Source organism: Taudactylus pleione, unplaced genomic scaffold (assembly GCF_031769625.1).
Source record: "Taudactylus pleione unplaced genomic scaffold, aTauple2 ptg000068l, whole genome shotgun sequence".
Taxonomy (NCBI): Eukaryota; Metazoa; Chordata; class Amphibia; order Anura; family Myobatrachidae; genus Taudactylus; species Taudactylus pleione.
Window position 1 is genome coordinate 2731036 of NW_028284470.1, and position 26912 is coordinate 2757947.

Sequence of the window (26912 nt, forward strand, 5' to 3'; positions counted from 1 at the left end):
CAGCACCCATCTCCCAGCACACCATGTCAGCATCATTCTCCCAGCACAGCACCCCTTTCCCAGCACAGCATGTCAGCACCCCTCACCCAGCACTTACTCCTCTCATAGCACAGCATGTCTGCACCCATCTCACAGCACCTCTCTGCCAGCACAGCATGTCAGCACCCCTCACACAGCACCCCTCTGCCAGTACAGCACCACTCCACCAGCACAGCATGTCAGCACCCATCTCCCAGCACAACATGTCAGCACTCTTTACCCAGCACCCACACCCATAGCACAGCATGTCAGCATCCCTGACCCAGCACCCCACTCCCAGCATAGCATGTCAGCACCCCTGACCTACCAACCCACTCCCAGCACAGCATGTCAGCACCTCTCACCCAGCACCCCTCTTTCTATCACAGCATGTCAGTACCCAGCACCCCTCTCCCAGCACAGCATGTCAGCACCCAGCACCCCTCTCCCAGCACAGCATGTCAGCACCCCTCTCCCAGCACAGCATGTCAGCACCCAGCACCCCTCTCCCAGCACAGCATGTGAGCACCCAGAACCGTCTCCCAGCACAGCATGTCAGCACCCCTCTCCCAGCACAGCATGTCAGCACCCCTAACCCAGCAACCCGCCCCCAGCACAGCATGTCAGCACCCCACCCCCAGCTCAGCATGTCATCACCCCACTCCCTGCACAGCATGTCAACACCTATGCTGACCCAGCACCCTACTCCCAGCACAGCATGTCAGCAACCCACTCCCAGCACAGCATATCAGCACCCAGCCCAGCATGTCAGCACCCCATTCCCTGCACAGCAAGTGAGCACGCCTCTCCCAGCACAGCATGTCATCACTCCTCTTCCAGCAACCCACCCCCAGCACAGCACTCCTCTCCCTGCACAGCACTCCTCTCCCAACACAGAACCCCACACCTGGTAGCACAGATCACAGCAGCAGCTGAGCCAGCAACACCCATCACCCCTCACCTCATAGCATTCAGCTTAGCACCCCTCACACATACATGCTGAGCTGACTTAGTCAAAACTGTATTCCAGTGCCAGCATCCCGACAGCGAAGATCCTGAAGCTAAGTAGGGGGGTCAGTGATTAGGAGTAGGCACTAGGGGGAGGGTTAGGCTTAGGTACTAAGAGGGGAGGGTTAGGTTTAGGGTGCGGGAAGGAGGAGGTTAGGTTTAGGCACTAGGGGGAGGTTAGGTTTAGGCACCAGGGAGGGAGGGTTAAGAGTACGGAATGGGGAGGGTTAGGATACCAACCTACAGGTGTTGATATCGTAACCCTGTCGGGATGCCGGCGCCTGGATTCTGACCACCGGGATTCAGGGCACCGGCATCCCATACCCAACCTGTCACCCTCTGCCTCCCCCTGTCACCCTCTGCCTCCCCCTGTCACCCACTGCCTCTCCCTGTCACCCACTGCCTCTCCCTGTTACCTATTGCCTCTCCTTGTCACCCTCTGCATCTCCCTATTACCCACTACCTCTCCCTATGACCCTCTGCCTCTCCCTGTCACCCACTGCCTCTCCCTGTTACCCATTGCCTCTCCTTGTCACCCTCTGCATCTCCCTATTACCCACTACCTCTCCCTGTCACCCTCTGCCTCTCCTTGTCACCCACTGTTATCCTCTGCCACCCACTGCCTCTCCATGTGATCCATTGCTCTCCTGTCACATATTGCCTCCCTGTCACCCACTTTCAGCAACTTTCTGTATGACAATATTATCATACAGCTGCAAGGAAAAAGATTTAATAACATTTTAATATTTGTTCAATGTCATACATATTCAGATTACAGTATATAACCCAGAAAAAGTGTTTAGGGGTATTTTAAATTAAATGTTATGCTTTAAATTCCATACTAATTGTTCAACTTAAAAACATTTTCTAAGTGGGCCTCAGAAAAAAAAAAAAATTATATTTATATTATTGTTTTTTGTTTTTTTTTAACCTTTTAAATGTTGACATTATTATTTTCTAGAAGGTGCTAGATAAATGATGTGTAGAATCTGATTGACCGCTATGGGCAACAACTCCACTTAAAAACAAAAGCACCTTAATAAATATAATCCTAGGCATGTGTTCCTGGGTTACTACAATATGTCAAGTGTTTTTCTGTATGCTTATACATATATTTCATTTGATCGGTATGCGTACTGTAAGTGCATATGTTTCATCATTTGTTCCTTCAGGTCAGGTGACCCTAATTATTGTGCTCTTTGAGCTGTACTTTTGTTGTTTTTTTGTTACTACTTATACTTTGTGTTGTTGTTTAAAAAAAAATCAATAAAAACTACTCATTAAAAAAAGAAAACATGAACAGTTGGTAAAATCCAGGCAGTAAAACATAATATTAATATTTATACAAAGAAAAAAAAAACTATTTAACATAAACCGTGCTGCTGGCAGCACATTCCTAGTTTGCCTGTATGGCTTTTACAGCCCTGATCAAATACTGTATGTAAACTAAACAACTGCAATTACATATCGACAACATTGATGAAACCCATTGCTCTGCTCTGACCTTTACGGTAATAAACTAATGTATCACGTCTGACATTAAAACTGCAGAGACCTGCATGTTATCTTGATTTAACATAAGAACTTTGTTGTACTGCTCAGGATAATTGTTGTGACCCATAGATGACTATTAATCTTTTGGTGGTGATGAAAAGGTTTGTGTGCAAGGGCAGTGGTCGAAACAGAAAGACACAAAAACTTGATGAGTTTATGCAAATGAAATATTATTCTAAAAATTTTTTTTTCGGAAATGTCAACTTTGCACTCTTAATTGAATATTGTGAATATTCTGATTCTAAATTGAAATTAAGGTTTAATAACATAGGTCAGATATACTCTGTTACAAACACAAATTATAAAGCGTTAAGTGTGCAATATCTGAAAAGAATAATAATAACTGGATTTATTCCTCAAATACAGTAGATATTCCTTGTAGTCTGTGCATGAAATGTATTGTTTTTTTTTCTTTCTCAGAGTCCTCGCTATATCTTCTAAAGGTATATTGTAATTTGAAATATGTCTGACGAGCCTTTCACAATAGAAAAGTTGTGGTTTGGATATGGCCTGGTATATATGCTCGAACCCCCCCCCCCTTTTTTTTTTTTTTTTGATCCTGTACAAAAATTGAGAAATTTGTTGAACGTAATAATTCAGCTAACTTCAAGTCAAATTATAGATTTTTGTATTTTAATCATTATTTCAATAGTATTTAAAAATAAAATATTTAAAAAGCACAAATTTTAAGGCCAACAGTAAGAACTGAAGGAGGGCCAGAATTTCCTATTAATCATATGCAGGGACAGGGGCTGTGTGATATATAAGAAGTAGTGTTCACTAATGCAATCACTTTACATCCAGATTTGGAGGTACTACGCATGTGCAAGCACATAGTATAGGGGAGTATCCTCCCCTCTCCTACTCGGATGCCCAGTCTCCGAGTAAGTTGTGTAAACAACCCGACCCCTCAGGACATACACCACTTACCATCACCACTGACTCCACCATCACACTACCCCTCCCCACCCTCACCCTCTCTACAGACATAGGGCCCGATTCAGAGCCGCTCACAAGCGGCTCGATGTTATAGCCCTGCGCAGGTGCCGCGTCCGGCGTGTGCCCCGCAGAGCGACTGAAGTTTAGTCACTCCGGGGCTCGCAACAAGACGGGGCGGCTGTCGATGTTGATTGACAGTTTGCCCCGTTTTGTGGGCGGGTAGGGGGGTGGCCGGACAAACACAGGCCTGGCGTTTGTAGGAGGGCTTACTGACATCATTCATGATGTCAGTAGTGGACTTCCTGCTCTATTAAAGCAGGAAGTCCACTTGGGCTTGTGACAGCTTTGCGAGTGGCCTGGAGACCAAAAAAAAAAAAACGTCCCCAGACCCAGCGAGCGGCCAGCGGCTGCGAGGGGGTCTGAATCAGGGCCATAGACCACTCATCCTGCAGGACATAAACTGCTAACCTAACCTTTGAAGCATCTTTGAACCTCTGCTGAGCTGTCTCTGCTGTTCTATCCTCACTGCCCCAGCTGACCCTGTACTTCCTGGGGGCCAGCTGGTGACATGGCAGTATTGGATTTGAGTACCCACTAACATCATTGCTGCACAGCCTTGCCCCCTGGTTTACTTTTACTGCAGTCAGTGTCGGCCTGGATCATTGGCTGCGCTAAAGGGTGTGCAGGCACACATCCCTAATATCCTGTGCATACCCCTATGCTCTCCTGAAAAACTTTACAGAAAGTAGCCCGTAGGCTACAATGGATAACAACATCTGAAGTTGCTTTGTATTCTGGAGCTTGGTAAATTTGATCATTCGCAGTCCATATAAAAACCTCAGGGGGCTTCCCTTGGCCGGGATGTACTAAGGTTGTGGTGTACATTCCGCCAGTCACTGCAACCTTACTAATCGCATATGTACTAACATATGCGATTAGTAGTGCAAAGGACAGTTCTTGTGATAAGAGCTGCCCTTTGCGAAGCAGCCGATGCCTGGTGACGGGGTCTCAGTGGGACGCCGGCCCCTCCGAGCCCCGGGAGGTTCCTGCTTGTCACATGTGCAGGAAGTCCCGGGCTCCTCCTCCTCCTCCCTGCACCCGGAAGATTAGGAGGAGGAGGAGACGGAGGACCCAGGAGGAGCGCGGGCCGGCGACCATGGACAGCAGGTGAGTGGGGGCCACTGCTAGGCGACAGCGGGGCGGCAAAGCGGCGGCCAAGCATCAGGTGCGGAGTCCGGTTAGGCTTCTATAGGGTAACACCAGGTTTTTCTGGCGTTACCCTCTGCGCCGAAAAAAGGGTGGGCAGGGCTTAGTACATATGGAAATGCAGTAAAAAACCCAAAAACTGAGTTTTTGCTGCATTTTTCCTTTAGTACATCCCGCCCTTTGTGATTGAAAACAGGGGACTGCAGTATATACTGTACTTCCAATATTTGCTGAGGTCCCCAGAACATACATCCTGGGGAGATATCACTGATAGGATGGTCAATCTGTGGCTGTGTAATTATTAATACATATGAAATATGTAAATTAACAAGAAATAGTTTTGGGAGCTATTACATAGCGCTGACAGGAAGGATTTATCACCTTACTTTTGTTAGGTAACATTAGCAGTGGCCTCATTGGGGGGGTTTGTGTTGCCTTCGTCTGGATCAGCGCAGTTTATGTACACAACTGAACCTCACTAACTATGAGACAATTATCATTTTAATCCTCACTTATCAAAATGGAACAGCCTGAACATCAATATGAAAGATTATGCCACTTCCTCGTATGCTTTCTCTCATCTAGCATTTACAATCTTCCTAAACCATCTGTCCCATCACCCCCGGGGAGCTGCTGCTCCTCTATCTGACTTCCTCGAAGATCCCCATAACAATGCCTCTGCAAATGGCACATAACAGCTTCTGCTTCCCGTATGCAACAGAGCACAGGGGAAACATGTCAGAGTGTTGAGAAAAATCTCCAAGCTATGTGTCTTCTTGTGTTTTCCACATGGTTAATGCAGCATTACATTCATTGCGTGTTATCAACACTGTCAACTAGATCTCATGCTGCACAGTAATTGCAGCAGACTTCTACATATGCTTCATGTCTGCCTACTCCCCCACCCATAGACACATCACCCAGTCCTCTAACTTCCTGCGTCTATTCAGGTTTCCACTGTTAACTATTTCGGGCATAGATTTTCGCAAAAGAAAAAGGGGCTGCGGAGCAAGATCTAGGTCCTCTTCTTATAAAAATTATAATAACACAGAGAGAAACAATTGGAAAATTTGGGGCCTACTATTTGCACGGCTAAAAAGAGTTAGAGGCGCCCAGGGGGAGATGTATCAAGCCTTGGAGAGAGATCTAGTGGAGCAGTTGCCCGAAGCACAGACTTTGAAATGACGGCTAAAAGCTGATTGGTTACTTTGGGCAACTATATCTTTCTCCAAGGCTTGGCACATCTCTCCTATTGTGAACTCCATGTCCAGCTGTTTGGATGACCCCTTTAAAGCCCAGTGTCAGCATCATCAGGAGACATTTCCGTTCTAGCAATGTTTGTGAGTCGAAAGGAAAAGATGGATATTTCAGTGCAGTCTTCAACCTGAACTCTCTCTGTACTTGTCTCACTCTTATTTACTCTATGGCCTAGGGCTGAGGTTCCCAAACGCAGTCCTCAAGGCTTCCAGACAGTTCATGTTTTAGAGATATCCATGGTTGAGCACAGGTGGTGAAATCAAATGGACTGAAGCACTAATTCAGGGGTCTTCAAATTTGGCCCTCCAGCTGCTGTGGAACTACACATCCCAGCATGCACTGCCACCTTTTTGATATAACAGCATGCTAAAACTATGTGCAGTGCATGCTGGGATGTGTAGTTCCACAGCATCTGGAGGGCCAAGTTTGAAGACCCCTGCACTAATTCATTCACCTCTGCTCAACCATGGATCTCTCTAACACCTGAACTGTTGGGGACCTCTGGTCTTGGGGAATATTTTCTAAGTGGTGGGTTTGAAATATCTGTGGTTTTGAATGCCACTGATTTACTAGGTGGAAACCAACCTCAAAATAATGCAGCAAAAATACAGTTTAGACCAAAAAAAGCCACCTAGCCTTGGATGCCAGGGCATGCAGGCACTTGTGGTTCTCCAAGTGCCAGCATACCCTGGCAGCAATTAAAATTGGACATGACAGGGCTTTCTGGGATATGTAGTTTGCCAGTAAATTCAAATATTACTCTTTTAAACTATAATAATTATCCCAACACCTACAGCCCAGGGGCGTTGGAACGCGTCTTTTATGATGCATGATCCTCCTAGGTAATAAAGCCCTGTACTGAATGGCCTAGGGCTGGTTGTAACTATGGGACAGGGGCCCTATACCATTTGTCGTAACCCCCCACCACCCCATTTCTCTTTCATCCACTAGGGGACACTGGAGATGCTTATGCTGGGGTATAGAGGCGTGGATAGCTGGAGCTGGCACTTCAATAATTTAAAAGTGTGAAGCTCCTCCCCCTCTATGCCCCACCAGCCCTCAGTTTTAGAAAATGTGCCTACGGAGCTGGTCACAACCAGCTGTGCTCCAGCAGGACACTTATTTTATTTCTTTTATTTAACATTTATTCTTTTAATTTTTTTTTTATTATTTTAAACATCTTTTACATTTTTTTATTTAGGTACCCTTCACCACCTCTCTAAAGGTGGGGTCCGGGCACCTGGTGCCCTGTTACACCTCCAGGGGTTAACAGGAAGGAGTGTGCAGTGCTTACAAGGAAAAGCATCTGACAGCTCCTTAACGCCAGCACACACAGCACTTCAACTGCTCAGAGACACGTGCTGTTGAAACCAGCCAGGGAGCACAGTGAGTATATCACCAGCGCATCCCCCGTCTCCTGCCCCGCTGTCAGCGTTGCATACAGAGAGCGCTATGGAGCATGAGTCATCTGCTCTCCCTCTCCCCACTGCTGAGCGCGGCTATGCGGCTCCTACTCAGCGGGGCTGGCAATAGCTGCTATCGCTGCTCCTGGATTTACAGCTCCCCTCTCCACACAGCTGATCACGGCTGGCGGCTCCTACAACGGGGCTTGCAGGGGAAGGTGATTACTGCAGGCAGCCATACTAGAAGTCCTGTAGGCTTGAGGAAAGGGGGCGGAGCTTAACTGCACGGGCTCCCTGTCTGTTTTACGCGGCAGTGGCTGTTAGAGCAGCGTGGGGGCTGCTGTTTGTTAACCTGTTGTTTGCCTGCATCTCTCCATTATAGGTAGGGTGCGGCACATGCAGAAGGCTGATTCTCCTGACTACATCCCTGGCAAGAGGCTGTGAGTAATCACTGGGGTGTAAGTGCAGGGAATCTAATCTGTGGGAGCGGGTACCTCTTCCTTTGTGTCCCAACCAGCCTTCTGTTTTATTTCTAATTCACTTTTGTTTCTACTGTGTCCCTCTGGTGACTGTGTGTTTCCATGTCAAACAGAACAAAAGCGGATCAAAAGATGTTTGTCTGTTCTAAGTGTAACAACAAACTTACTAAGCTGCATGCCACTGGGTCTTCGTTATGTGATGCTTGTATAGCAATAGATCCACCTATGGCTACTACTGACTCAGCTGCTCCTCCATGGGCCGCTGACATTGTAGGAGTTATGTCAGACTTAGCGTCAGAGTTAGCTGAGGCACGTAGGTCTCAGCCTCCTGGGTGGCGGGGCTAACCAAGTCTCTAGACTCCCTGGTACAGGTTATGGGTACAGCGGCATCTGCACCCTCCACTTCCTCCCAAAGACCGACACAGAAGCGTACTCTGACGACTGTTCTCCAGTCAGAGGAGTCGGACGAAGACTTTCTCGCTACGGAGGATACCGAAGAAGGGGAATTGGATGAAGCTTTACAGGACGATACCCCTCAGGAGTTAGAGTCCACCTCTCCCGGGGTGGAATCTCTAATTTTGGCGGTCAGAAAGACCCTGAATTTACCTGAAGATATAACTCCTCCATCACAGGAGTTTGAATTATTTCACAAACAAACTAAGAGCTCTGCGGTTTTTCCATTCTCACAGTAACTTCAGCAACAGCTCTCTGTGGCCTGGAAACAGCCAGATAAGCGGTTCCAAATTCCGTGCCGGTTTTCGTCTAGCTACCCGTTTCCATCATCCATGATGGAGAAGTGGGAAACACCTCCTCAAGTAGATGCGTCTGTCTCCCGTCTCTCAAAGAAAACAGCAGTCCCAGTACCGGGAGCTACAGTACTAAAAGATCCGTCGGATCGTAAGTTGGAGACAACGCTAAGATCTATTTATACTGCAGCAGGTGCTCAACTTAGGCCCACACTTGTTACCGCTTGGGTTAACAAGGCTGTGGTTTGCTGGGCCGACCAATTGATTACAGGTTTGGACTCAGGTACTTCCAGAGAAGAGTTACGTCTACTAGCAGAACACATCCATGAATCTGCAGTTTACATGGGAGAAGCTTCAAAAGATATCAGTCATATTAGTGCTTGCATGTCTGCTTCGGAGATTTCGGGCCGCAGAGCCCTCTGGCTGCGTGCTTGACGCAGAATCCATTCATTGGCAGCATGCTGTTCGGTCTGGAATTAGACAAATGGATATCCCAGGCCACAGGGGCTAAGTCTTCCTTCCTCCCGTCAACTGCACCGGCTCCCAGAAGATCATACACTGGACCTTCGTTTAATTCCTTTCGTGCGCCACATTCCTTTCATGGTAGGGCCAGAGGTGCGCCCGCACAACCAAGAGGTGGCAGAAGTAGAGGTCGCCCACAAACATGGTTGCTCGTAGACAGGAACCTATACCAGCCGAGAAACAGGTGGCATGACGGTCTTCCGTCCCACCTAGGACCATCTGCAGTGGGAGCCCGCCTGCAAGGATTTCAGCAAATTTGGAACCAGACTTCTACAGAACCATGGATCCGCAGACTAATTTCCCTGGGGTACTGAATAGACTTCGAAGCACCCCCTCCACCTCGGTTCTTCACTACAAGTCTGCCAATACAGGCAGACAAAGCCAGGGTTCTACAGGAGGCTATCCAGTCTCTAGTAGTATCATCTGTGCTTCAACGAGGTATGGGGTTTTACTCAAACCTGTTTGTAGTACCCAAGCCGGGTGGCTCGGTAAGGCCCATCTTAAACCTAAAGTCTTTGAGCATGTATCTGAGAATGTATCGTTTCAAGATGGAGTCTCTGCAGTCAGTCATAGCGAGCTTGGAACCAGGGGAGTTCCTGATATCCCTGGATATCAGGGATGCCTATCTCCATGTTCCCATTTCGGAACCACACCAGGCCTTTCTGCATTCGCCATTTTGAAAGATCATTACCAGTTTCGGGCATTACCATTCGGGTTATCCTCGGCTCCCCGCATCTTCACCAAGCTCATGTCAGCTATGATCGCTCTCCTTCGGTCATCAGGAGTGAACATAGGGCCTGATTCAGAGCCGCTCGTAAGTGGCCGCTCGTTCGTTCCGAGCGATGTTAGCCCAACTGCACATGCGTATGGATAGTTATACGCATGCGCTAACCAGTCAGTGCGGCCGAAATTCATGTGCTCGCAAAATAGCGAATGCCTGCTATTTTGAGTGACAGAAAGAGGCGTATGTGGGTGGTAACAGGGGAAGGTGCTTGAAAATGGGGAGTGGAAATCAGAACACAGGCGTGCTTAAAGGTCAAAACAGGCGTTTTATGGGTGTGCATATTTAAAACAGCAGCGTCATTGACCACGTCACTGGGTTATTTTATAGTCAGAACTGCTCGCAAAATTGTGGTAGCAAACACCAACCCCAAGAATAGCGAGCAGTTCATACCCTTGTCGATGTACTCAATTAATCTAATAAATAGCGGACATGACGTAGGATGCGAGCGGCCAGGGGGCGTATCTTTCCAAAAAACGAACGCAAGTTTTGTTCGCTCGTTCAGACATAGAGGCGTGAACAGACCGCAAACAGCGAACGGTTCATTTGAATAGCCACCCCTTGTTTTAGAACGAACGACCGCAAATAGCGAGTGGCTCTGAATGAGGGCCATAATACCTTATTTGGACGACCTGTTAATCAAGGCTCCATCGGTGTCTCTTCTATTAGATCATGCCTTACTGACATATTACACTCTAATCCAACATGGTTGGATAATCAGCTTCAAGAAGTCGAATCTCAATCCGTCCCAGAAACTTCTGTTTTTGGGCATGATATTGGATACGGAATCACAGAGGATTTTTCTTCCAACAGACAAGGCCAGGGATATCCGGTTGTTAGTCAGCTGGTCCTCAGAACAAAGAAGGTGTCCATGCTTCTTTGTCTGCATCTCTTGGGGAAAATGGTAGCTGCTTTTGAGGCACTACAGTTCGGCCGGTTCCACTTCAGGGTGTTTCAGCTGGACCTGTTAGCACAGGGGTCAGGGTCTCATCTGCTTCTACATCGACAGATCCGTCTGAACCCGGTTACCAGAGTAGCTCTTCTTTGGTGGACACAATCCAGAAATCAGTTAACGAGCAGAAGATTTGGAGTGTGGGACTGGATCATCGTAACAATGGATGCCAGTCTGCGAGGATGGGGAGCAGTAGTCCTCGATTATCACTTTCAGGGTCGATGGTCCCCTCTAGAATAGAAGTGGCCAATAAATGTGTTGGAACTCAGAGCGATTTACAATGCTCTGATAGAGGCAACAGGGTTTCTAAAGACTCGTCCGGTAAGAGTTCAGTCCGACAACGCAACGGCTGTCGCTTACATCAACCGTCAAGGAGGGGCTCGGAGTCACATGGCTATGCGAGAAGTAACTCAGATCCTCCAGTGGGCCGAGAATCAGTCAGTAATACTGTCGGCGGTATTCATCCCGGGTGTGGACAACTGGGAAGCAGATTACCTTAGTCGACAGGATATCCATCCCGGGGAATGGAAGCTTCATCCAGACGTATTCAACGTGCTGATACGTCGTTGGGGATGTCCTCAGGTGGACCTCATGGCGTCACGATTGAATCGTCAGCTTCCAGTATACGTGTCAAGAACTCGAGATCCGCAGGCGGAAGCAGTAGATGCTCTGACAAGTCCGTGGATCTACGACTTCGTTTACCTTTTTCCTCCGATTCCACTTCTTCCTCGTCTTCTAAAAAGGATAAAACAGGAGACAGCTTCTGTAATTCTTGTGGCCCCGAACTGGTCTCGGAGAAGTTGGGTCTCGGACCTTCGGTCCCTATTGTCAGACGATCTGTGGCCCCTTCCTCTGTGCCCGGATCTTCTACAGCAGGGCCCTTTCATACACCCCAACTTAGCACAGCTGCGTTTAACGGGGTGGCTCTTGAAACCGATATCCTAAGACATAGAGGCATCCCAGACGCGGTTATTCCCACCGTGCTACATGCCAGGAAACCAGTTTTTGCTGCGCATTATCATCGCATCTGGCGTGCTTATATATCATGGTGTTCCAGTCGGGGTCTTCCGTCTAGGACCTTTCGTTTGTCCCGGTTTCTGCTTTTCCTTCAGACAGGTCTGGATTCTGGCCTTCGTCTGGGAACCTTAAAAGGTGCAGGTTTCTGCCCTTTCTATTTTCTTTCAAAGGAAATTGGCCCTCATTCCTGAGGTGCAGACATTTCTTCAAGGGTTGTTGCACATGCAACCTCCTTTTGTACATCCTATAGATCCCTGGGACCTAAACTTAGTGCTTCTGTTTCTTCAGTCGCCCATGTTTGAACCTTTGGAGGAGGTTGATCTTAAGTACCTGTCTTGGAAGGCGGTCCTCCTCCTGGCTCTCGCTTTGGATCGTAGGGTTTCGGAGTTGGGGGCTCTATCCTATGTCAAAACCGGATAATTGGCGAAGACAGAATCTGTTTGCAATTGGAATCTGCGCAATGCTGTCTTGTAAAGGGCCAAAACTCCATCTCAGAAATAAAATCTCACAGCACTATTTTGTAAACAAAAGGTACATAGTCAGCCTTCCTCAAACACAGGCAGACTAAACAGGGAGGCTCCGACAGCACAGCTGGAAGCCTCCTTCCTGTATGAGAATTAAATTCACTGTATAAACACATTTTGCAATTGCAGTTTAAAAACATCAGAAAAATACATGTGTGCTTGTATATATATATATATATATATATATGTGTGTGTATATGTGGCCCATTTATAATATCACACAGACTTATATTTGAAAAGTAGCAAAATTCCCTGCAACTCATACACACAATGTTAAACAGAATACAGTCAGTTTTTTAGTGATCCTTCCCAAAATCATACTGGCATGGCCACACACACACATAGATGCCCTTCCAGCTTAGTGCTGGTCGCTGAGTGCCCCACCGACCCTCAGACGCACAACGCAATTCAGTGGTGTTTTCCCCGCATACATACATTTAAAAGCAATGGTCCCGTAACGCAAAAAGGATAATTAAGAAATGAATGTTTTCTGTAACTATGGCTTAGTAAATGACAATTGAACTGTGTGTGGAACCATACTGATCGACTCTGTTTTTACAGCATTCCGGTGACATCAATATGAAGATCAGAACATGCGGCTATGAAATATGAATGTTAGAGAGAATATCTATTTGAAATGTTGTTTTCCATAGCAGCTTAGATTTGCATGTTCGGGGATACAAAAGGAGGTTGGAGACCTTTTGTATCCATTTGGAATTGTCCAATAAATGCCCTGTAACAGATTTCTAACCTTACCAAATGACAATAACATGGTGTAGGCCTATTTACATTTTTGTCCAAAGGACTGGTTATTCCAGTCTAATCAATAGAGCTAGCTAGCTGAGAGTAGAAACAGTAGTCTCAGGTAACCAAAAGGATACTCCCTTTCTGATGACCTCACAGGTAAAAGGGGGCGGGAACATAGCATGCACACCCTGAGAACACACACAGCTTAGCAGAGGCACTTGCAGATTTTAGAAGGAAGAGAGAGGTACACTCCCTGACCAGACAACGGAAGAATGGGTCTCAGTTCCTCTGGGTTGTTATAGCTGAGTATAAAATGTGCAATATTTAGCCTATTTGGGTGTCTGTAGCTATGTGGTGTTAATCTGTTATTAGCTTAGCATGGTGTGTGGTTTGTAGTTTTCTAAGGATATTCATGGGTCTGTGTTGGCATGCAGTGGATGATGTGTTGTCTGGTCTGTGCTTTTCATCTGCACTGTAGGGTACAGTGGTCTGTTGTCAGCATGCAGGAAAGGGATTGATTGTGGAGTTGTCGTGATATTTGTGGATGATTGATGCTGGTTGATTGAGATCCTCTGATGTGTTCTGTGTTGGGGCCTGCCATGTGTTCTGTGTTGGGGCCTGCCATGTGTTCTGTGTTGGGGCCTGCCATGTGTTCTGTGTTGGGGCTCTGCCATGTGTTCTGTGTTGGGGCCTTGCGATGTGTTCTGTGTTTGCCTTCCCATTTGTGAATGATTGATGCTGGTTGGAGAGATGAGCTTTGTGTGTGCTGTATACTCATGAATGTGATCATAGGGTGGTGTCAGTGTTGTATCGTGGAGGTTGAATTGATGGCAGCTTTGAATGGTCGTGGGTGGTTGCCGTGTGGTGTTGTGTGAGTCAGATGGTTTGTTGGAGATGGCTTGCCTCCATGTGGGGTGAACAAGGGAAATGGTGATTCTGCCCAGTTGTGGTGTTGTGTGGGTCAGATAGGTATATTGTCTTTGTTGTGGTTGTGGTCATTGATGGATGATTTGCGGAGTTGCAGCTTGGTGCAGGATGGAGTTTGCCTAGGGATCATGAGGCTTGCGAACAAAGGAAAAACATGTGCTTCGGCCCTTCCCCCTCCCCACAGTCTAGTGACTACTGGATGAGGTCTGTAGTAGGATGGTATTGTTGTATATTGGAATCAGCTTGTGTGGTACATGTTGGAATATTAAATGGTGCAGTGTTTGCCTGATGTGTTAGCATATGATATTCAGCTTGCATATTTAACTAACTATGGCATTATGGGAGATTTCAATGAGGTAGCTTCATAATGGAGTTTGTTTCTAGACCATGCGGTTTGGACAATAGGGCAGGAAGCATTCCCAACCCCCCCCCCCTCACACACACTCCATCACCAGCCATTTTGAACATGTGCTCTCAGCAGACATTGATATATCTCTCATTGTATTTTAATATGTCTCTTTTTCTCTCTCTCTCTTTCTTATATTGCTCATTGTATTTTGATCTTTAATAACCAGTTTCATGAATTTTAACTGTACCTTATGACCTAATGTTTGTACAATTTATTTGCGCTCATTATTAGATCATAGCGTTGTAACATCTGTACTTTTACCTGAATAATAATCTTTAGCGCTTCGGACCGCTATTCAACTGTCTCGGTATTTCATTAATGATATAAACAAAATAGCGGCATCTTGTGGTTTTAGAAGGTATAGGCAGGGTTTTGTCTTAGAGGTTTTTAGGCAGGGTTTTGTCTTAGAGGTTCTAGGCAGGTGAATCTTAGAGGTTTATAGGAAGGAATATATTAAAAGGTTTATTTACGAATTTAACACCTATAAGCCACCTTACCTTGTGTTTCATGCGTATAGGGCGGAACTCCGGACAGTAGCCGCCTTTCTTCCTAAGGTTGTGTCATCGTTCCATATCAATCAGCCTATTGTGGTACCGTCGTTGGTGGAGGACTCTGGTTCTTCTACCTTGGATGTGGTTAGGGCTCTCCGAATCTATGTTGCCAGGACAGGGTCCCTCCGTAAGTCTGAGTCGCTTTTTGTCTCTATGACGCTGTTTGGAGGGGTTAGCCAGCGTCTATACAGACTCTGGCACGTTGGATCCAACTGACTATTCATCAGGCTTATGTGAGTGCCGACCGTCGGCCTCCTTCGTCCATTTCTGCTCATTCCACACGTTCTGTGGGTGCGTCATGGGCGGCCGGTAGAGAAGCCTCCATGTCACAATTGTGCCGTGCGGCCACTTGGTCTTCAGTTCACACGTTTCTCAAGTTTTACAAATTTGATACGTTTGCTTCTTCGGCATCTCGTTTTGGCCGCCTTGTTCAGCAGGCGCCACAGAGCACTTCCGCCCGTGGGGATAACTTTGGGACGTCCCCAGCATAAGCATCTCCAGTGTCCAACAGTGGATGAAAGAGAAAAAGGGATTTTGGTACCTACCGGTAAATCCTTTTCTCTGATTCCACAGGGGACACTGGACGCCCACCTCTGCGCTCTTTGCCTGCCTCTTCGGCTTGTTCTGTATGTTGTATGATTCAGTTATTGTGTGTTCTTCTCTCTTTTTTACTCCATTTGTTCTCCATCTCCTCTCGGTCTTCATTTTCTAAACTGAGGGCTGGTGGGGCATAGAGGGGGAGGAGCTTCACACTTTTAAATTATTGAAGTGCCAGCTCCAGCTATCCACGCCTCTATACCCCAGCGTATGCATCTCCAGTGTCCCCTGTGGAATCATAGAAAAGGATTTACCGGTAGGTACCAAAATCCTATTTTTTTTAACTACCACACTAGGCTTAAAGGACTAGTGGTGGGTATATTATCCATGCAAAATTGTTGTGCCTTTGTGGCTGGTTTGGGGTATGATCAGAGTTTAGAATCCAACGGTAGTCGACTTCAGTTTAGACGTTTAGAAATACCGTGGTTTTGACAATGAACCTGTAGTCAATCCCCGGTGGGTCCCATCTGTTTCCACACTCCATTGCAAATCGCAGCTTAGAACATATTGCCCTTAGTGTCATTCTATTAGTCTGTGTCTTGTGTATCCTGGTTTCACTGTTCCCCTGTTTGCCTTTATTTTGTCCTGATTTTGTTGCTCTCTTCCTTGGGCTTTCTGTCCTGGTCCCAACACCCTCAGGTTGTCCAGCTGTAGAGCTATTCCAAATCCTGTGTGGCCTCTCATTGAGAGATTTTATCAAATTTTGGAGAGAGATAAAGTGGACAGAAAGATAACATGGATAGAGATACAGTTGGAGATACACTACACCTTGGAGGGGTCTATTTACTAACTTCATCTCACAGGCTGTGTTTGAAAAATTACAGTTGGGAGCTGATTGGCTGGCACCTTATCACTTTCTTATCACTTTTCACTCTGTCTCCTAACACTGCTTAGTAAATAGACCACTGAGAGAGATAAAGCGGAAAGTGAGATAAAGTACCAACCAATCAGCTCTTATCTGTCATTAAACAGGCTGTGCTAGAAAAATAACAGTTAGAAGCTGATTGGTTGCTATGAGCAACTTCTTTACTTTAGCTCTCCCAAAGATTTTTTCTACATTAGCTGGACTAGAGTGCATCAGCATCACCTTTATATAACCACGGGCAGCTCATAGTTTATTTTCCTGCACAATATACAAGAAACGTTTCAGCCTCATCTCAGCCCATAGACAGATTATAGTGGAACTGAAAGCCCAGATTTATATTTTATTCACAACGCAACAACATATTACTCCATGCATTTATGATTCTATAGCTCCATTTAAATATTGTTTTAAAGAGGTCTACTTACTAAGCCTTGGATGGAGATTGAAGTGAACAGAGATAAGGTACCAGCCAATCAGCTCCTAACTATAATGTCACTGGCTGTGTTTGAAAAATGACAGTTATGAGCTGATTGGCTGGTACCTTATCTCCGTTCACTTTCTCTCTATTCAAGGCTTAGTAAATAGACCCCAAAAAGTTTGTTATGTCAAACTTTGTCATTGCCATCTATCTCAACAGTTTACGTTATAATCAATCAGCACATAAACACCCATCTGATTAATATGCCTTGCTTGGGCTTAATTCATGGGGTTTTTATTAGCAGATCTCCTAATATATAAGTTACTCACTGGCATCTAATGCTTGTAGTCAACGACTGGTGAGAAACAGTGGCTGGTTCCAGCTGCTTTCAGGTTTCTCAGCTGTGCCGTAGTCTCCTCCAGACAACATCTTATATCCGGTCTAACATTACATGCATATGTTTAGTAGGTGCTTTTTGGAACCCCTGATTGTCCTACCTCATATTGGCGTGTTATTGTTGTATGCATTACTATGGGAACGATATCTGTCCCCGCCTACCGCAATTCTAACTGGCCCTTTAGTAATGTCAGTCTCCTAGCATTACCAATCACACGATGGCCGGCACTATTTACATCCGGCCCACATACAAGACGGAGACAGCGTCCTTGAGAAAACTCGCTTCCGGCGAAACGTGCGTCGGCTTGTCAGCTGGGGGATCCCAGTGCGGGCTGGGGATCCCTTTACCAAACACCCGCTTGAGAGCATTCCTCGTACAGGTACTGCCTTCATCTTCTTTACTGCTCTCTCATTAGATGCCTGTATTGTGAATCTCTGCACTGCCTAGAGCAACAGAGATATCACTTATACGGTGGCACTAATAGCAGAGGCAGCCTGCACTGTTTCTATGTATGCCATGTGACAGTGAAACTCATTCCACATCCTCTGATTTCAATGATGTGGAACAGCAGCATCTGACCTATAAGTGCATATGCTCTGTTTTTCAAATCTATTACATACTATATGCTCTCACACATTTAATAGAGGGACGCCTCTATATATACTATATACTAGACCTTTGATGATACGGGGTCAATTATTGGTTGTGGTGTACAGCTTTTTAATTGTGTTATGTTTTGTTGATTATTGTATGTTATATATGTTATGTCATGTTATATTTTCGCCATGTTCATGAAAAACATATCCCCTAATGTAGAGGATTATTATCTGTGTTGCAATATTTAGGTCAAGAGCCATTTCTTGTAATAATTCATTGTATATTCAAGCTATTACGTGTACGTGCTCTGTACACATATATATGGCTATAGAACACTATACAATTGGTGATCATCAATCCCCCACATTATTTTTGAGGGGGAGTATCTTAAATCTGGTGGTTTCCTGATTAGTCCCTATGACCATATAACATTCGGATCTATTAATTTGGTTATCATATTACTACTATCAGCTCTACCGTGCAATACGATCTTGATTTATTTATGTTTTTTGGTTGTCTCCACTGTTTTGATATGTGTTATATGTTGGTTACGTGACTCTTGTCTACAGACTTATTACTGATTTTATTAATACTAATAAATTGAACTTTTAATGATTTTTCACATATATATTTCTTTCTTATGGTCTAATCTTGTGTTCTTTTTCTGTTTGGGGTGTGCCTCATTTGATGGGGTCCTTTTTCTTCTTTCGTTTTCTTCACAAAACATCTACAAAAGAGCCCTGGAACAAATGTTTCCACATGAGTCAAAACCAATTGGAATCATTACGAAGAGAGGACGTGAAAGTGGGCAGACAGACAGTGTTTTAACTCTACTCCTTCTTGTCCAATAAAAACACATGCACTACACCGGAAATGGCCTGAAGAATTCAGTGGGCATGGGTAGGTGAAGTTTTGCGACACTATGTTTTCCATTTATATTTGAAAAACAGATCCTATATTCAGGGCCAAATCAAGGTTGGTAGGGGCTTCAGAGCAATTTTCTTCTGTGGACCCCTAAAAATTGTCATTATCATAGACAAACGCATGGGGGGTTCCGGTTGCCTGGAAACCCCCCTCTCCCCTAGACACCATGACCACAATAACAGTATATAATACATTTTTACTATAGCTGCATGTTTAAAAGGTCTCAGTATCACATATCAAATAATTACCACAACCAGTAATGATTTCACCTGTGCACCAACTAGGAGATCTGGAAAACATGCACTGTTAGGGGTGCACTACTAAAGACCACCTATAGGGGTAATTATATTAATACTGTATAACATGCACTATCCAGTGTACAAGGAAACCAATATGTACATATATGTCCAGGGCAGTGCTAGGTTCTTCTGCCGCTCCCCCAAACTCCTGGATGTGCTCCAATGCTCTGGAATGGTGCCCACATCTGAAATAAAAACATTCAGCTCAGGCAGGAAGGCCCTACTGTCTCATTTAATGGGTTAACTATGTTTGCTGGCCCTGTATATGTCGGAATTATGACATACTGTACACTGCCCTTTGTATGATGCATATTATAGCTGTTTAAGTACTAATTATGCCCTCTTCATGGACTGGCCACGCTCCCTCTAAAATTAAGCATTTGGAATCCCCCCTCTAGAAATCCTGCGTTTGCGCCTGATTATGATATGCTAGCGATGCTATTACAAAGTATAACACGTAAATGCTCTCAGCACCACAAATGTGTTAAACATACTGTAGTGCCCCCAGTTCATATTATGCTGTAGTGCCCCAATGCTGGTGATACAGCTATGTGTGGGAACCCGCCTGTGTATGGGGGGCCCTAGGCAAACACCCTGTATTGATCCGGCACCACTTATATTGCCCCAACCACAAATACACAAAGTTGGATTTTTACAGAGTTGCATAGTAAAACAATTTTAATTTTATTTCAATACAATATATGTATATTTAAATATCAAGAGGAAATGTAATCAACAGTGGTGTAGCCTATGCCTATCTAGCAGGAATGCTGGGACTTACTGTTTTACGACAGCTAGATCTCCACAGCTTGGTCAGCCTCCTAGAAGATTTAAGAGTAAACTGAAAAGCGAAATAAAAGTATAATTATATAATATTCACAAATGTTGCTTTTCCCGAGTTTCTGCAGCGTGAAAGAGCCCAGGAGATGTTCAGTATTTTCTCACCACCGTTTTTAAGTGAGAATTGAGGGCACTTCACAAACTTGCTTCTAAGTGCTAAAGTGTAAAGAAAACCGTCACTTATAAATGGTCAATTTACTATGTAGCCAAGTAAAATATCAAAGTATTATCAAAGTGCCACAACAAAATAACTTTTGAACAGGAACTCTTGTTTGCAAGGCTGTTTAACCTTCACACAACCGCGCGTTCAGTGGTATGTGGTGGTGCACATGTACAGTAAGGTGCCAAACGGGGGCCCACTGGCCGTAGGCAGTTGCAAATAATCGCTCAATTACATGAACATCAGCTTTGTGTGTGGATTGTGTGCGTCTCTGAATCAGGCCCATGATCTCTGCCAGCTCTTATCGCGTATAAAAGTTCAGAGTGTGTAAGGACACTAAAGGGAGCACACCTGAATATGTATCCATTCACCCCTTTTCTCATCTTAATAGTTAGCTACACTAAATACTTCACTGCTAAGCAAAATGGGCCTAGACCAATCTCTGCAGCAACATCTTTACTCCTCCCAGTTTGTTGCATCTGCAAATTCTGGTAAACTTGGGCAAATTGGGGCACCCTTGTGAGTCCACATAGCATCTGTGCTGTGTGGAGCCGTTGTTTTGTGCCTTGCACATAACCTAAACAGATCAAATGTCTCAATGGAGATGCAGAAACAGTGACATATGCAGCAGCGTCACTATGAGGGTGCCGGACACACCTGGTGACACCAAAATAGCTGCTCTTCTATTTTGGTGTCACTTCCTTGCATGGTGTCACCGAGTGGCTAGCAGTTGTGATTTATAACAGGCTCATGCGTGTGTCATCCACTATGCCGGGGGAGAGGCAGGGGGCTGCCCAGCTTCTCCCGGAGCACTTGGCAAGCTCTCAGTATGATGGGAACAGGGTGTGACACACTAACACACCCCCATAATGTCTTCCATCAGGGGGCATGGCTTTGTTGGCATGAGGCTATGCCCACTCCTATCGGGATGCACTAGGTGTCACCAACCCCAGTGACGCCAATGGACATATGGCAGGATGTTACAATTGTAATTACTGGGTAACTGAATGGGAAAGGGTTTTCTTGGAGCCCAAATACAGTGGTGATCTTTTTCAGTGTTAGCTTAAAGTCAGCACAATTCAGAGGTACAGTAAGGTCTCGCACCGAGATGGTTGAACCATATTTCGGTTTATAGCATCTGAAAGAGATGGCAAGCACGAAAAATATTTAATATAACAAATAATACAAACTCATATTAACAAGACTAAGTGTAACAAATGATTGTACTGCTGTTTGGCAGGTAGTCTGTAAAACAATATATTTTGGTATCACTTCCTTTCAATGGCACTGACTCAAGGGTGCAGAGGGGGGGGGAGTGGGTACTAATTACTTGGGCCCATGCTTGTAGAAGGGGCCGGGCTAGTTGAAGGGGCCTGGGGGGAGGCCAGATCCATACCCCTCCTCTTTACACTTCTTACCTGTCAGCGGCAGCAGCCTTTCTCCCCAGCCCAGAACACACTGCTGTGTGCTGATATAATGAAGAAATGACCACACCAACGCTGTCCATAGAAGCAACTGTTCAAATTTAGATCAATCTCCAACAATATATTGTACAAGGGGGTGAGAACAGCGCTATAAAGGTGTATAAATAAATATATGGTGTGTGTATAAAACCAGTTCGGTTGATTCAAAATGTAAAACTTTTTAAGGTTAAAAAGAACCAATACATATCAATAATACATATACAATTCAATATGAGTAACCAAGGATAGAGTAATAAAAAGATCGGTAAGATTAAAAAATATATAGGACACCATGGGAAAGTCCAGGACTACTCATGTATAGGTAGGTGATTGACTGTATATATAGTTACATCCCTAGGACCATATACAGTAGGCAGTCTTAAAACGTGCACGAATGAATAGTAAGGGCCTGAAACACAGATGGACATTTCTGCCCCACCCCCTATGTCGGTACGCAGCAGCTGTGCTAAAATATGCAAAAGCCGCAGTAGGCTACTACACCCACTGCCTGCTTCTGTGATTTGATGCTGAATCCAAAGACACAGCACTGGATCAACTGCATGAAAATCGGATATCGGGATAACCTTCAGGTTACTGGGGATGTCCGGTGAATTCACACTGCTGGGGCCAGTGAAGGAATCAGCCACTGCCTTCGCCACCCTCAATGGACAGCAGCATGTCAATCATGCTTCGGCTTTTGGGGCAATGCAAGCGAAAATGCAGCCCCAGATCCGTACATGCGCAGTGCATCTTCTGCGCATGCTCAGATCTAAAAATATTCAAGAAATACGTAAACATCGGGTTTATATACACCTCTAAAGGGTAAATTTACTAAGCTCTAATGACATCAAATGCTGGAAAATCACCCGTGAACTGCATATTCGGAACTTACTAAAGGCTAAACTTTGCCGACTTTGCTCCATTCGAAACGGAAAAATCGGTCGAGAGCACATGAAACTCGGATGGTAACATGTTTTCGGACACATACACCATCGGTCCAACTTGGCAGGCTTTTGACGTAGACATCAATAGGACCTGGAAATTTACAAAGGATTCGTATTTGTTATAATGGCCGAAATATAGTGCAAATCGGCAACAAAAGATGCCAAATCTCAAATAGAACACCTTTTTCAATTCGAGTTTCACATCTCAACATACTTAACCATCACTGACAACCCATTTCTGTGGCTAATAAAAGTGATATGATGTTTGACACAGATGCACGTATGGATCAGTGAGATCCGGTATTTTCGGTTTGTTGTTTTACCAAGACCTATGGATGCCTACATGGAATGAAGAGGGCATGATCTACGCATAGGGGGAGGGGAGTATGGAATTTCTGTTACAGCCACCTATGGATTACTACTGGACAAGGGGACATGAATGACTTCAGGGACACTAGGCGAGTATGTGAGTGTGAGTGTGCATGTGTGTGTGCATGTATGTTTTATTAAACTTTTACTTTGACGGTGTAGGCTGGTCCTGGGGTGCTCTGGAGAGGGGGTCCCCTTTATTGGGGGGAGTCCCCAGTTGACCAGGGATCCCTGGCCTGGGCTGACTAGCGATCAGGGGTAATGCTTTGGCTGGGGGACCCGGTGATAGGGACCCCTAGGTCATTTGTCCACTGTATTTAGCACAACCAGTACTGGGTCTCCAAAGCCCGGCGCTGGTTGTTCTTTTGAGGGGAGCCATTCAGTTTTTTTTATTATTTTTACACAGGTTTAAATTTTTTTAAACACAGAAGCACAGACGGATCTTGCTGATCTGTCTGTGCATCTGTGTTTATTTTTTTACACACAGATGCATGCATCACGGATCTCCCTGATCCGTGCGTGCATCTGTTCGTTCGAGTTAGTCAAAATCGGATGCTAAATATGAATGAAAAATACGAGAATATGGAATGATTACGTCATCGAACAACACGAATGACAGGAACGTGGCAGCTTAATAAATCCAGTAACCTGTTTGGAAAATGAAACACATGAATACGTACGATTTCTTCTGAGATTGACCTCGGATGACATGAAATAGAAATTGTCAGCTTAGTAAATTTACCCCTTAGTCTAGAAAAATATGAATATTAACTGCTTAATGAAAAATGGTTTAGAACGTGCAGTCTGTGGTAGCAACAAGATCTCGCAGTGTGGTATAAGCCGACATTACATGCAGGCTGTAAGATTGCCTTTCTGGGCCATACTGGTCCGGATAAATATAGAGGCTGGTCCGGATAAATGAATCCCTAATGTTGGAATCATGTTTCTGGATAACCGTTATATCAAAAGGAATTGATAATTTCATTAGCTTTCATTAAATGGCCTTTCAGAATATTTGTCTTCCAGGGCTTGTAATGAGCACTAAAATGTAAATTAGATTAAGTACTAACAGGTTTAATGTAATTTGATGTTTGTATACAAGAACCATTGGCATTAAGGGTCACATCCAGAAGATCTATGTGATTCCTGTTGTATGTGAATATGATACATTAAAAGTGTTGGTGTTCAAGGAAGAAACAAAATCGTGTGCTGTGGAAAGATCCCCATCGCAAATGATCAATAGATTGTCAATGTAATGGCCAACCATGGTTGCGCCAAAACCATGCCCCCCACATGGCCTTCAAACTCTCCCATGTATAGATGGGCATAACTGGGCGCACACTTGGTTCCCATGGCCATTCCTATGACTTGAAGGTAAAAAATTTAAGCAAATAGAATAGTGTCAGAATGCGGGACCAGCTGCCAGTTAGTTCGCTGGGTCATGTGTTCATTATTTACATCATGTGACACAGACCCGGCGAATTTGGTGCAAGTATCTGTACAAGCAATATAATGAATACAATATGAGACTGGCTTCGGATTGGTCTGCTGGGTCACATGCTTACATCACATGACACGGACACAGCAGATTCAATGCAGGTAACTTTATAAACAATGGATCTTTCTTGAGAGATTGTAGGTCCTGCGCAAGTGGTGTAGATGGTACTGCTTGCCACAGGTATGCTGCTGCACTGGGGGATGCCTGACCTCATCCAGTGGGTAAATACAGAGAAACGTGGGGACCAGATTTTTACACAGGTGCGCAGCATCTGGTCCCCACGTTTCTCTAACTTTATAAACAATATCCACATGGTTTATGGATATTTTAGATAATAAAGTTTATGTTAACATTTAATATATATGATTGCCTGCTATATAGTTTTTTATCATTCATGTTTTATAACACGACATGGTTGATGATGTGTTTGAGTTACACCTGCTTCCTGATTGAGTGGTTACTGTATAAGTCAGCCTCTAACTGAGGTACACTTATACGCTTCTGAGGAAGTTGTGGGGTGTTTCCATGGTGAAATGCATTAAGCCATCATTAGTGAGAACCTTGGGACCCATATCTTTCATTTATCTAGCCTCTTTATTTATACAGACCAGCTTTATCCACAGATGTCATCTTACAGCCTGCATCTACCATCAGCTAATACCACACTGTGGGATCTTCTTCCTAACAAAGACTGCTCAAACTAAACCATTCTTCATTAAGTGCGTAATATTCAATCTTAATGATGGATATTTTTCTGGACTGGCTATTCGTTTGTGCATGTTTTCAGACTGCATATATTGTCCCAGGGATAGAACTATATTGACAATCAATCACCTATATGCGTGAGTGGTCCTGGACTTTCCCATGGCTTCCTATATATTTTTTTAATTTTAACAATTTTTTTTTATCTATCCTTCGTTACTCATATTGAATTGTATATGTATTGTAGATATGTATTGGGTTCCTTTTAGCATTAAAAGGTTTTACATTTTTAATTAACCAAGCTGGTCTTATACACACGCCATATATTTTTTATTGTTATTAATAAGAATAATAATAATAATAATAATAATGATAATTATATCCTTTATTTATATGGTGCTATGAGTGTTCCGCAGTGCCTTACAAAGTACATAAACAAGTGAATAAGAAAGCAGTTACTTACAGTTAGGGATGTGCGCCGGACCATTTTTGATGGATTTGGATTTGGTTCTAATTCGTCGTCCGGCTTTGTATTTGGATTTGCCAAACAGCGGTGACTGGTTTTGGATTTGGATTTTTTACAAAAATGTATTAAAATAAAGCTAAAATCACATAAATAGGGATTTTTTTTCCTAAAGTATTATTAACCTCAATAACATTAATTTACAGTCAATTTAGACCACCTCACAGCTTATACAGTACTATTGTTTTCACCATTATTGGCCAAAGGTTGCAGTGAGCTGACTGGTTACTAAGCGACAGAGCAGCGGCGCAGCGGACGCAGACACCACAGTTTAAAACACATCTATAAAACATTGCCACACAGCAGTAGCAGAAATGAAAGGTAGTGCAAGATGGAATGGTCCTTGGGCTCATCCACCCACCCACCCAGTGGGGTACGTCCATCAGAGTCACAGTATTTGTTTACACAGTGGGCTACAGCCCAAGGAGTCACAGTGCACAATCTTATTCACATTACACCGCACATAGTGCCCCTGATTCACATTACAGCATAAACTAGTGTCTCTTATTTATGTTACGACACACAGTAGTGCCTCTTCTACACAATGCCCACAGTAGTGCCCCTTTTACACAATGTCCACATTAGTGACCCTTATACACAAAGCCCACAGTAGTAATGCCCCTTATACAATGCCCACAGTAGTAGTGCCTCTTATACAATTCCACAGCAATAGTATCCCTTACACAATCTCCCCAGCAGTGGTGTCCCTTACACAATGCCCTCAGTAGCAGTGCCCCCTGTGCAGTGCCCTCAGTAGTATGCCCCCAGTAGTTGTGTCCCTAGTAGTATGTCCCGATTAGTAGTGCCCCAAGTAGTATGCCCCTATTAGTAGTGCCCATAGTAATATGCCCCCATTAGTAGTGCCCCCAGTAGTATGCCCCCAGTAGTTGTGTCCCTAGTAGTATGCCCACATTAGTAGTGCCCCTAGTAGTATGCCGCTATTAGTAGTGCCCCTAGTAGTATGGCCCTATTAGTAGTGCCCCCAGTAGTATGCCATTAGTAGTTCCCCTAGTAGTGTGCCCCCATTAGTAATGCCCCCAGTAGTTGTGTCCCTAGTAGTATGCCCACATTAGTAGTGCCCCTAGTAGTATGCCGCTATTAGTAGTGCCCCTAGTAGTATGCCCCCATTGGTAGTGCCCCCAGTAGTATGCCATTAGTAGTGCCCCTAGTAGTGTGCCCCCAGTAGTATGCCCCCAGTAGTATTCCCCCAGTAGTGGATCCGATCCGAAGTCAGGAGGCTGCCGTTCGGCCTCGAAGTGGGATCCGAGTCAGGCGG

The 26912-nt window shown here is 44.8% G+C and overlaps 1 long non-coding RNA gene across 3 annotated transcripts in view; it reads right to left on the reverse strand.

Moving 5' to 3' along the window:
- LOC148534341 (uncharacterized) overlaps positions 1 to 26912 on the reverse strand; it is a 65364-nt gene that overhangs the window by 5319 nt on the left and 33133 nt on the right. For 2 of the 3 annotated variants that reach the window (XR_015877662.1, XR_015877664.1), the window contains exons 3-5: positions 25577 to 25670; positions 19919 to 19978; positions 19238 to 19322 (exon numbers count right to left, since the gene is read on the reverse strand). This is a non-coding gene — a long non-coding RNA (uncharacterized LOC148534341). The remainder of the gene's footprint in view (positions 1 to 19237; positions 19323 to 19918; positions 19979 to 25576; positions 25671 to 26912) is intronic. The other variant, XR_015877663.1, reaches the window with a different exon arrangement.